Source organism: Oenanthe melanoleuca, chromosome 8 (assembly GCF_029582105.1).
Source record: "Oenanthe melanoleuca isolate GR-GAL-2019-014 chromosome 8, OMel1.0, whole genome shotgun sequence".
In the NCBI taxonomy this organism is placed as follows: Eukaryota; Metazoa; Chordata; class Aves; order Passeriformes; family Muscicapidae; genus Oenanthe; species Oenanthe melanoleuca.
This window is the reverse complement of record NC_079342.1, coordinates 13715664-13728791: the sequence shown is the minus strand read 5'-3', so window position 1 is coordinate 13728791 and position 13128 is coordinate 13715664.

The window sequence follows — 13128 nt, the reverse complement described above, 5'->3', positions numbered from 1 at the left end:
CCCCGCGCTCGCGGTGGAGCGGCCCGCGCTGTCTCGCTGCCCGAGGACGCGAGCGGACCCGGCGGCCACGCGGGCAGCGCCCGGAGCGGCCAGCGGCGGCCGGGAGGAGCGGGCCGGGCCGAGCGGGGCCGCGCCGCCCTCAGGGCCGGATGCGGCCGGGTCCCTTCGGCCCCTCCGAGCCGCGGGACCCGGGGCCGGTGCCGGGAAGCGCCTTAGGAGCCCTGCGGAGCGCTCCCCGGCCGAGGAGCCCCGCGGGCGTCCTGAGCGCGCCCCGCCGTGAGGCGCGGGGGGCGCCCCGAGCGCCCGCGGGCCCGGGCGGGTTGAGGCGCCCGCGGGCCCGGGGCTGCCGGCGGTTCGCTGCGCCTGCCCGAGCCACGAATCCCTGCCCGCGGCTCCAAACTGCTTTTTTCCTCTTCCCCTTTGGACCCGTAGCCAAATGTTTTCCTCCTGTGTGCACAAACGCTGTTTGCCGCTCTGAAGGAGCCATTTCGGGCTTTTCTTGAAATACTTTGCATCCTCACATAAAGGCACGTGACCTTATCAGACAAATGCAATGAAGATTGGAAAAATAGAGAAACGCTTGCCAAATATTTATTTTAGGAATTTATCAAACGAATAAAAAGTTTCACAAAAAAAGAATTCTTACAGAATAAATAATAAAAGCCCAACTGAAATTTAGTCAATTATCTCAGCAGACTATGTAGCATCCTCTGTGTTCATCAAGGTTAGGAGCCCAATTGACAAGTGCAAATCACCACGGCGTTTGATTTTGTCTGCATTATGTTTGCCGTGGAGCTAGCTGTAATCTTTTATTGACTTCTTCTGGTATATTAATTAATTATCATACTTTGTTCATACATGCTTACATCACACATTCCTCACTAGCACATACCTTTAATATCAATTCCAGTCTATTCTGCACAATCTCTTGGCTAAAATAAGGCCTTCTGTGAGAATGCCTCCAACTACCGTTTTTAAGGCACTTAATAAATCTATTCAGTAGGCTTAGTTTCAAGTTTTCTATTTCTTGGTCAGAAAGAACTGAAACGAAGTTGACAATGTTAAATGAAAGGATAATGGAAATTTAATTGCAACTTGATAAGCATTAAGGTTTTTTTCTCTATTTTAACATCTTTTGAGGTAAGCTGATACTTTAATAGGAACAGATTGTAGGCTTCTTGCAAACGCTAAAATGATTGCTAAGGACAGAAAACCACATGAGAAATCCTTTAGGAAATCCTAGAGAGATAACAGACTGTTTTCTCATGTGTGGTATCAATTTGTAGCTTGTAAAGTTGAAGAATTTACTTTTTACAGACATGGTATTTTTACATTGGGTTGGATGACAGATTATATTGTGATTTTTATTGATATGCAGAAAGTATGATTTATTTGCCACTAAAACTTTTGTTGGGCTTGTCAAAAAAAAAAAAAAAAAAGAAAGAAAGCAGAAATAATTTCTGGCCACAAACGTAATCTGATAGAAGCTCCCATGCTTGTTTGCGTGGATAAGTGTTCATAGTGACAGGTCTAAATTTTAGTGGTAGAAAGCCTATGCTAAAGCAGTGGGATCTAAGCTTGTCCCCATGCAAACAGTCATTATTCTCCCAGCTGTGCCAAAGCTGTGTTCCAGGGTGCTCCTGGGGAAAGGTTTGATTCTCTTTCCGTTAGTCATTTGGAATGCTGCCACTGACTGCAGATGAAACCATTTACAAGGCTGACATGCACTGGATGTTATCTCTGGGTCAAAGCTTGGGTTGGGCCTATAGCAGACCCTGCCTGCTTTGTTTTAGCAGTGTGTCCACATTCCATAGCCCAAACCAGGCTGCACCCCAAGCGATGTGCACACCTCTGCTGAGCTAAGTGCGTCATAGATTGGGAAGAGCAGCAAACCACAAGCAGGAGTTTGTGATGACAGATTCCACCCAGCTGTTGCTTTATAATTCACAGGCAAACCTGAAGTTTGGGAATAGACTTGTGGCCTGCTTGGCTCCTGGAGGATTTTAGGAAAAGCCTTCTCTTCCAGATGCAGCCAATGCTTCCTTTTTTCAGAGGGTTGGTACCAATGGGAGAGCACAACCCGTGACACATCCTCCCAGCAAAGGCCAGAGCCTCACAGCAAAAACGCTTTTTCTCCTCTCCATTCCTGGGAGGCAGGAGGCATTAATCTCTTCCTGAATGTGCTTTTAGTTGTTGTTTCCCAGAAGCAGATCAGATTTACTTTTTTTAATGCGATCTGCATTGTGAATCACTCTGAGAGTAAATGGTACTTGCTACCTCCATGTTGAAACGTTAGAGCTAACAAAATGTAGTAAGGAACCAAAGCAGGGTATTAAATACACAGATGCTTAATTAGGAGCATTAAATAGAGTTATATTTTTAATATGGAGCTAGTTTAAATACTGAATATTGATGCACTCGAGAACAGATGTGCCTAGATAATTATTGTAAATAGAACTAGTAATAAAAATACCTTTTATATGGCATGAAGATTATCTTATGAATTTCATAAATGAACAAACAGGAAAGAGAAAACCAGAGATCAAGAAGAATATGCTTTCTCAGAAAACTACATATTTCTAAGAATTTTCTTATGTTTTTCCAGTTTTTCCATACAGAAGTTCTGGATTCATTTATGAATTTTAATTGTTACAGTTGAATAATGGTGAGTGCAATCAGATCAGTTCTATTTTCAAGAGAAAGATTGATGATTTATTTGAACACAGTTCCTATTTCACCCTTCCTGTTACTACAAACATATTCCCTGAATAATTATAAGCACTGTAATTCTGTATATATAATCCATCTCCAAGTCAGTAAATACAATGTCCTCAAATTACAAAGAGGATAATTAAATTCTCTAAAGAACACTGGTATTTGAACAAAGTCACAAAATAAACTTGGAAATGCAGATCTATTTCTCCTGCTTACTCAACCACCAGCTTACAGAGCTGCAGTAGGATGTACAGTCTGATGTCGTCCAGAAAACTTGAAGTTGCATTTTACCTCTGCTGTTGAAACAGGCTTTATCATTGTGCTACTGTTGTACTGGCAAATGCCAAAAAGAGCTTCAAAATATTAAATGTGAAAATCATGAAGTTCAAAAGCTTTGAAACAGAATCAGCATACAGATTTATAATAGGAATAATAGCTATTCCTACTAGCTAATAGCTATAAAATAGTGTGTTTTCTTCTGTTTGCACAACACTCAGAATATATTTACTAAGTAAATAATTACACATTTCTAAACAGGTGCATTTTCCCACTTGCTATAAAAGCCATGTCCAAACATAATCTGTGCTGTCATAAACTATCCATTTCCTAGTGTCAGCCTAGGAGACATTTCCAATGAAGAAATAAGGTTCAGCTCAACTTCCATCCCTATACTTTATATTCCCTTAGGATTCTTGCTAGAATACTCAGGTCATACATAATTTTTGCTTCAAAAAGCACGACCCATTTCTTTTATAAGCCATCTGCTCAGTGTGTTAGCAAAAACAGTACAACAGCTTCCCATCAGCTCCAACACCTGCTAACAGGGGATGGTGTTTCAGGCAGATATTGCCAGCCTGCCACAGCTTCTTATCTCCTCTCTCTCTTAATCTTCAGAGTACTGTCTGGGATTATCTCCTGGAAATCAAATGCCCAGCAAGATGGCTTGTTAGTTTTTTATGTATCAGCAAACATGTACTTGATTGAGTTCATTAGTGCTGTAAACATCTTTTATTATATAGATCAATGTGAATTTACAAGCTGTAGCAGTATGATATTGACATAATGTAGCATTTAATGTACAATAACTTTTTATAGTCCTCATCACTCCAAACACTCAGTACTGATGTAAGCAGATACCATAACACCAAGGCTATCCACAGACTACAGTCAATTATCCTCAAACTTAATGAGGTTCCTTTGGTTCAGGCATAATTTTGAATAGCTTTAAGACAGGAGAGCTTCTATTTTTAACCACACAAAATATCATTTTGTAGCATCTGTATCTGTTTAGTAATCGAAGCTTGGAGGTTCTTCTTCAAGTATCTTCAAGTTTCCATCTGCTGTCTGCCTCTGTTTAAGAAAGGAAGTTCCAGAATTTCAGCAGTTTGAAGAAACATTTCCTTTTGTTGAGCAGCCATGAAGAACAAAATTATTCTACTGTATGAAGGCTGTAAGATCAAATGAAGCATAAGTTGAAGGAAAGTGGAAAGTTATATCTGTGAGTCAACTAAGTTACTATGGTCATCCAGTTTTTGTAAGTATTCACAAACTGGGGCAAGTTCATACAATGCTACTAAATACTTACGCTATTGCTGGCATGCAAGGCCAAGTAGAAAGAGGGGTGTGGGCTGTTTCTCCTTTGCAGTTGGACATAGTAATGAAATTATTATTTTAAGCCATGTGGTCAAATAGTGAGCATGAGACTTCCATCCCAGCAAAGTTGTGCTTTTTCCCATGCCTGTCCTTTGTGTAAAAGGTGTACAAGTTCTCAGTATCTGTTCAATCCATACTTTACCAGGTGTAAGTGGAAATTCATCCACACAGGTTTGTTGAAATAAGTCTGAAGTGATTGGTTCATTGCTTTAATGTATTTAATGTGACAACTACTGGGTATTATATTACTATCACCATAACGATTTTTATAATAGGTAATTGGTATCTAAATTCTACAGCTTAAAGAAGTTTTACATCTTTTGAAGACGTTGATTCAATTTACAGAAAAGTCTGCATTTATTTTCATTATTATGGTCTCCTTATGCTTTTTTAATTTAAATTTTGCCTGGGAGGAAAAGAAGATGCTAGAATTTGTTTGGATAGGGTAATACACCTCCTAAACAAAACTTTTATTCACTTTATTATCAACATGTACCTAATTTACTTCACATTTTGTAAACTGCCTGAAATATGAGCTCTGGAGCCCCTGGCTGAAGGAAGTGCCCAAGTCCACCGAGGTCCCATTGACATGCTCAATATATTGGATATCAGAGTGTGATAAGATTTAGCATATTTAATATTTATTAATGTATGCCTTTCAATATTTCTTAACATGTAGTAGGATTTTCATACAGTACCTTCAGAATCTGTGTTCTGCAGAGCATTCCTGTAGTAGAGATACCAAGTAAAACCATTTCCAAATTATTTGTTCTAGACACAATTTCATTACAGTAGCTAAACTACAGAAAATTTAATATCAAAGAATCGTAATACTTTTCATATGAAAAGGACTATTGAAGAGTTGATTTTTGCTTAAATAGAATAAAACTGTATGCAGACGATGAATATGAAATTTGGATTACATTAGTATGCACTATTGAAATACTGAAATATTTCAGTTCCTTAATATTTCTACACACAGATTTCTCAAAAATACCCCTAGGTTAGATGAGAACCTATGCTATGTGCAGCAGTCTCAGTCTTCTGAAAATTAGATGAACCTTTAAGGATTCAGATTTATGTTATAAAGATGCAACATATCAGGAGGCAGCAATAGCAGGGCTCCTTGCTAAGAGAACAGGAGCTAAGAGAGCTCCCACAACCCAAGAGAGCAGCCCCAGCCCTAAACAAGGCAGACCCAAAGTGGACAAAGCCAACCAAGAATCGTATCCTAAGGCACTATCACAGTGACAAGGCAGATGCAAGGTCAGGCCAGGAAGTCAGTCAGTAGACAAGGATAAGGTCCAGCAGTTACCAGGCAGAGCCATAACAAAACCAGGAGTGAATCCAAGCTGAGGAGCTGCCTGAGCCACAGCCATGTCGTGGCTGTACAAGTGATCAGCACTCCTCCAGTGTCACTAGAGGAAGAGCTGTGAACTCAGGGCTGACCTTCAATAGAGCTCCTGAGCCCATCTGTGTGGGGAGATCCCAGCTGAAGCTTCTCTGCACCTTTAACATATGTGCCCTGACACAACAGGATTTAGAGGAACCTGGAATTTAGTTTATTTATTTTATTTGAAATTCTGTAGTGGAGATTGTAGGACTTTTGCTTTTGTGTTATCTTTCACAAAGAACTTTGGTACAGTATATCTCATATTAACTTAACCAATATTTATCTGGATAGGCATATGAAATTTAATTCAGAGTGTAGAAGGAACTTCCCTGTTCAGCAATAGAATTTTGTTTGCCCTTGCAATCAAATGCTGCTTGCTATTTACAACAAGAATTTCTGGTTCTGGAGAAGGTAAACAACGTAAGGGTTAATTTGCAGGACAGCTAAGAATACTCTGACATAGGTAACATTTTCTACAGGCTGAATAATATCTATTGGCTCTTATTCTGTGACATTTAGTGACTGAAAACTTGCTTCTATTGTGTAGCACTCACCAACAGGAGCTATTAACAAAGATTATAAAATAAACGAATGTGTGGAGTGAGAACTTGTGGAAGCACACTATGAACTGTTCTCACCGAGAGAATGCAAATTTCCATGCACAGAATAACTCATGTCTTAAAACCTGTTGTACTCCTCTTTAAGATAATGAGTAGGATGCAAATGTAGAAAAGATAGCCTGATATTAACCTTCATGTCTTTAAAGCATAGTTGCTTCTGTTAAAAATAAGCATTTTGCCACCAATGATCCAGAGCAGACAGTGGCAGATTATGGGTTTGCTACAATCCAAGTCCTATCCTACTCCTATGTCAGACTAAAAGTCTGCTGCAATACAGTAAGTAGAAGAGAAAGAACATGTCACATTTTATAAAAAGTGCAGTGGACTCAGCAGCTCCATGAAAATTTGATGTTACCATTCAAAGGTCCAGCCACAGTTACAGAGGATTAAAATTGTCATTCAGTTTAATTATTCTGCATTTTACCCTGTTTTGACTCAGATGCATTTTCTGATTACTTTATTCTCATTTTAAAGACTATGTAAGGACTTAAGATTGTGTGAATTTGTATTACATAAACAATAATTGCTTTATATTCCTTTTCCTCTCAGAAAAATGATGGCAAGGATGACTTTCACAGGATTCAACCAAAAGTACTAAATAACTTCATATTAAATCTTGAGATCCAGTTAGCCTAATAAAACTACTACTTCAGATGTTTTTCATCATTTAATTGCAAACTCAAAGATTTTACATATGAAATTATACAAGTTTTTCATGGCTAAAGTTTAAGAGGAGTATTTTTACATTGAGTAAAAGTTATAGAGCTATCATGTTAACACAGACTAAATGGAGATTTTCATCTTAAACATTAGAGATGTAAAATGGAGTTCAAAGCTAATTAGTTGTTCATCTATGACCAAGTTCACCTGTCTACGTATCTCCCATGGACAACCATTATTTTATATATAGCAGGAGGGATATATAGGAATAATATAATATTTTTAAATTATAATACTAAATCTGGAAAATAAGTAATTTAATAACTTTATGTTACTACTTTTTAACAATAAGATACAGCAGTAATAATAATAATTTTCTGAAACAACTTGTTGTATTGAAACACTAGCTGGGGAAAAAAAAAAAGAGTTCTGAATTATCCGGGACACAGAACTGCCAGATTGTTTTCTTGTTTTGGGGTTTTTTTTGGATTTTTTTTTCATTATTTCTTCAGAAATCTGTGTAAGATAGATCCTGCTGTTTTGTATAAGTAAGAAAAAGCTCTGAAATATTTATCAGCTAACAAATATTTATATATTTATCATGTTTAATGGCAACACATATTGCAAATGGTAACTTTTGCACCATTATTTGAATTTCACTAGTACTTTTAATTGCTTTCTATTAGGCTTTTCACCTTTCTAAAGCTATCACCTCGAAATGAAAAAAAAATACTACTATAAAAAAATCATATTATCAAAAAAGTAAGTGGAGTTGTCACTTTTGTATAGTCAAAGTATTCTTTCTCATATTCTTCTTTCATTACATATAAATATTTAATCAGTATATATTTATGTCACAGCAGAAAGCAATATAGAAAACAAGAAAAAAACCTGCTGCCAGAAAACGTTTATTTTTTCCATATATCATAAATTAAAACAGACTATAAGAGCATGAAGCATTGCAAAACAAGTCTGTGAAAAAAATCTCTGTCTGTTCATATAGGTAAGGCTACACTGGATCTGCCTGTCCCCAGATGACCTCACTTTTCCTCAAGGTCCCCAGCTTTTTGAAGACCACATGTTGTTCCACTGATGTTTACAGGGGTTGTCTAGGCAACCAGATAAAACAGAGATTTAAAGGGGCCTGCCCTGTCTGTGCTGTGGACTCCAAACTCACATCAAGGAAAGGAGCCCTGCCTGTGGAGAAACACAGCCTGGGGTAGGAGAATCCTCCAAATTTTAGCAAATCCTTTCCTACAACCACTTGTAGCAGCAAAACAAAAGGCTACTACAATTATACTTTACACAGACATGATGAGTTTTGATACAGACTATGAGCTGTAATTTTTTTTACTATAATAGATAATATTAACATAATTTACATTTCCTTATGATCTCATTGGATTTTTATGTCCAAGAAGTGATAGTGACAACATTATTGAGTGACTATTTCAATTATGATAGAAAACAGAGACCCCATTCAAAATGAGTCCCCCATTGTGATGCAGCTGTACAAACATATATTAAAAGACTGTGTCTGGACCAGAAATCTGCACATTACTCCACTCAGAGTCAGGGAAAAGACAGCAGCACACATGGAGCACACACAGGCAGAGATGAATCTGGACAGTATGTGTATTGCCAAGATTGTAAAAAATCACAGTTTCTCCAAATTAAAGCAACACTTTTTCTCTCCAAATGAGAAAGGTTACCATCTCCTGTTATCTTTCTTAAACTACTATATAGCTTATTTTCCTGTTGCATGAGGCACGCTCTACAATTCTTCCATAATTATTTTATCTGTTCCCCTCTCTCCTGCATATGTATGTGCTCCAATTCTCCTAGCTGCATTTCCTTCTCTCTGCCATTTTCAAACATTCTCTTCTGACCTGCAGCCCAGCCTTTCTCTTACCTCCTTCCTTGAAATCCCAGCTGCCATGGAAATCCTGCTCTCCAACACCACTGAAACTTTCAGAAGCCTTTTACACCTAACTGTATAACCCTAAAATTTGTGGATGAAAAAGCGCTCTATAAATGGTAAGTATTGGTATTGATTGTGTTATTAATATTTGCATGTTAAAAGATCAATATACAAACCATTTAGCTCCCCCTTCAAACAGGCAGTGAGCTGAAAAAAAAATATTCCTCCCTTGTCATTTAGAGGGGAAATGAAGGAGAGCAATTGCAACCTGGATTTAGCATTTCCAAGAAATTACAGGAAGCAGTATTTTACCCAAGAACCATTTCTAACATGTCTTTTGTGCCTATTCAATATGCTATCCTATACTAACTTTGAGGAATGGATATGGTCAATTATACTCTTTTCAACAGATTGATGCAATGTTGCTGCAGAAATGAAAAAGAGGATGCAAGAGAAGTATTTTCTTTGAGATAGCTTATGAAAAATATCAGGCACAAAACTAGAAAACACACCTAGATCCAGTGTTGCAGGAAACATCCTGATGTCACTGATGGTAAAATTTAATTTGAGTATGAAGAAATCAAGATTTCATTTGAGACTCCAGAAAAAATAGTTTGTCATCAGCAATGGTTTTTATGGCCTTTTCCCCTGCTTATGTGTGCTCAGGGGATCAGAAATCTGTTTTGTCTTCTCAGTAATGATGAGGAAAGGCCCTGACTGATTTAGATATGCCTTCATTTTTGTTCAACACTATCAGTGAAAATTAAGATCTAATGTAAGGAATATTTGGAGGAGGCAAGGGATGCCAAACACCACCAAACTGTGCTGCTGAATTCCATTGGTTTTGTGAACTCTTACAAAATAACAATTCTGGTCATAAATCTGCAGTAGAGTGAAGGGAAAGAGCAAGTAAATGGAATAGGGTGGCAAAGAAAATGAATGGAGGCCAAAAGGGACAGAAAAGAGGGAAAAGCAAAGTGTGACACTAAAGGCATATAAAGCCTTTGGAAAATAGAAAATAATGTATTTGGGAGGAATAGAAATATAATATTTTTTTAGCAGTATAAAGCAAAACTAGAAGGAACAAAAAATATCTGATTAAATCACAAGACAACTTTTACTGTGATAAAGTAGATGGAAAGGAAGATTTCTGAGGAGAAATATTAAAGGACAAGCTTTGCTATCCTCTGAGTTAAAATGTTGCACTTGAGCATAAGAAATAAATGCAGGTGTTACCTCCAAGACAGTCAGATTTCTATACATTCTCTCTGAGAGACCTTGATTGATTCATTTTACCTGAAATTATATGAAAGGAATCACAGTATTGGAAATGAGAAATGCTTGAGGATAATTTTTATATGTAGACATTTATTGGTTAATATATTACTTGGGGATGCATCTGCTCTTTGCACAAAAAGAATGGCGTTCTTTCTAGTAAATGTGATGGCTAAAATTTTATATTTATAAAAAATTTATATTGACATTTGCATTACAACCACTTGAAATAACCACTTCTTCTTTGTGCTAATGAGAATTAATAAGTTCTTCTTGGCATGCACTGTAGATATTTCTCCTTTTAGCTTTGTGAATCAAAAACAAACCAAAATAAATCTAATAATAATAAATAAACTTTATAAGCTATTTTTGGCTGCTTTTTTCATATGCAAAGTGGCTTTTACTCTTTTTCTCTTGCTTGGATTTTTTTCAATAGATTCACACCTATGAATATGATACTATATTTGGTTTTTCATAATTAAAGGTTACTGGTCTAAATATTCTTTTAGACATTTTGCTTTCTGGCTTGTAAGTGAAAGAAAAAAAGCACTGCAGGCACCTGACTGAAGAACATCTACTGACACCCTCTGAGTTTGGAATGACCACTCATTCATAGTACTAGCAATAAAAATTCAAAAAATCAAAAAATTAAAAAAAAAAAAATTAAAGACACTGAGAAGAAATTGAAGAAATTGAAGTATTTAAAGGCTCGAACTCTGCAAATACCAGAAACGACTGGAAAAGAAGGCAAGAACACTAGAACACTTCAGTGTACATCTGGAAGCAGTACATGTTATTTAAAAGCAAGTCTATCAGAAGGAGGTTTTCCTTCTGAAAATAGCAAGTGCTGATGCATTTGGCATATTTAACACTTCTCAGGAATCCAAGAAAAGGAGGATATTCATGAAACTGTTGAAAAAAAAATGAGGAGTATTGCATTCTAAATAAAAATGAAGCATATTAAAGTTATATGCTTTGGTCCTAAATGTTTAAAAGTATTTTCTACTTTATAAGATTGGGGTGACAACTTTACCTGCTAGAAGTGTACGATAAAGCATGGCATTACCCTACCATAGGGTAAGATCTATTGAAGATTTGTAGATATAAAAAAACAATTTAAACCCTTCCAACTTTAAAAAGCCACTGGTTTTCAACAGAAAGTGGAGCAAGTAATACAGAAATAGACTCCTGGGAGGAGCAGACTCCAGATGAGGCAACTTAGAATGTGCCAAGAAACTAGTACTTGAATAAGTGTTAGACTGGACAGTGCTTAGGAACTTTAGATATTGCCAAGAGCTGAAAATACCATAAGACAAAGATATCAGAGGCAGAAAAACACTCAGAGCTTGAATTCCTGAACAAGGAATAACAACACAAATAAGGCAGATGGAAGACACTGCATTAAACAAAAGCTTGTATTAATTTGTCTTCACATGCCAGGGGTTTGAACTATGAAGAAACTGCATGTTGTTGCCTTGGATGACCATTTTCTTTAGAATAAAAACACTTGCAGCAAAAGGTGATGGGTGCAGATGAAATAATAAACATAAGAGCAAATGGGACATATTACCTTCAGTTAGGCCTACATATATGCACAGCTCCTAGTTTTTCTAGGAACTGTGCTGGAACTCTGAGATAAAAACAGCAGGTTTTAGAAAAATAAAGGGGTAAAAATACTGGTTTATTAAAGTGATTTTTTTTGTTGTTGTTTAAAAAAATGTGCTTCTAGAAATAAAAAATAAACCAGGAAAACCATATTAGACTGTTTTCCTATTTTTAGATGGCACTACTAAAGATATTGCAGCAGAAGAGCTGATTATGCATTAAGAACCTCTTTAGCTAGATGTCTTTAACCAATACAGTGATATGTGAGAGCAGGACACAATTTACAGGACATACATTTGAGCAGAATACAGTGAAGCTGAGATTTAAATGTGAGACTACTAGTTCTCATCATTCCTCACTTATTGCCTGCAGAGTATGTAGGAAAGCTTGCTGAACTCCTTGAACTTTCCCAGCTAGAATTAAAATGACCTTCAGATAACCTAGCATATTTCACTTCCAAAGTGAGTTAGGCTAAACTGAATTAAGGCCATTTTTAATTCTGAAGAAAAATAGATACTGAGGCATTTGATATAGCTTAGTCTGCTTTAAATTAATAGCTGTAATTAACTCGGAGATCTCTGTAGAAAAGACCTAAGAAGATAAATTTAAAATACCACTATTTTTGTTTTTTGTTTTTAATCTTCCTAATTCAGTGGAAGGTTATTCAGAGTCTTAATATACAGTAAGAACAAACAATAATATTGCTCACCTCTCAATTATGGTAAACATGCAAACAATTAAGTCAACTACCCTGAAAGTAGTTTACTATATGGTTTTTTAAACAGCTATGCATTTCTGACTACACAAGTAGTATTTCTATTCAAATCTATGGGAGTAAACTAGAATCTAATGTCAGAGAAGTATACCATCAACACTAACTTATGTTTCCTTCCTGCTATAGTTCACTTGCAGCAGTATGAATATGTTGCTAAACTATTAAAAATACAAGAAAAAAAGTGTAATTTTTTGTTTGCTTTCCTCTACTCAATATGTACAACATCAGCTTTTCAGAAGTGTAGCAAATAAGCAAATAAAGATAATATAAAGTATCTTACAAGGAATTTTTTCAAATGAGCTGATGGCAGCCAGATACCCTCAAAACGATCACAAAGCCAGTTACAGAGACGTCAGTAAGAATTTTCCGTAACAGTAATTAGCAATTTCTTCTGAATCATAAATTTACAGGAGTATCTTCTACAAATATGGAATAATCTCCAGAACAATTATAAGCAACTGAAAAAAGTGCTGCATGGTTCATAGCAAGAGACTACGCCCACTGCCAAATG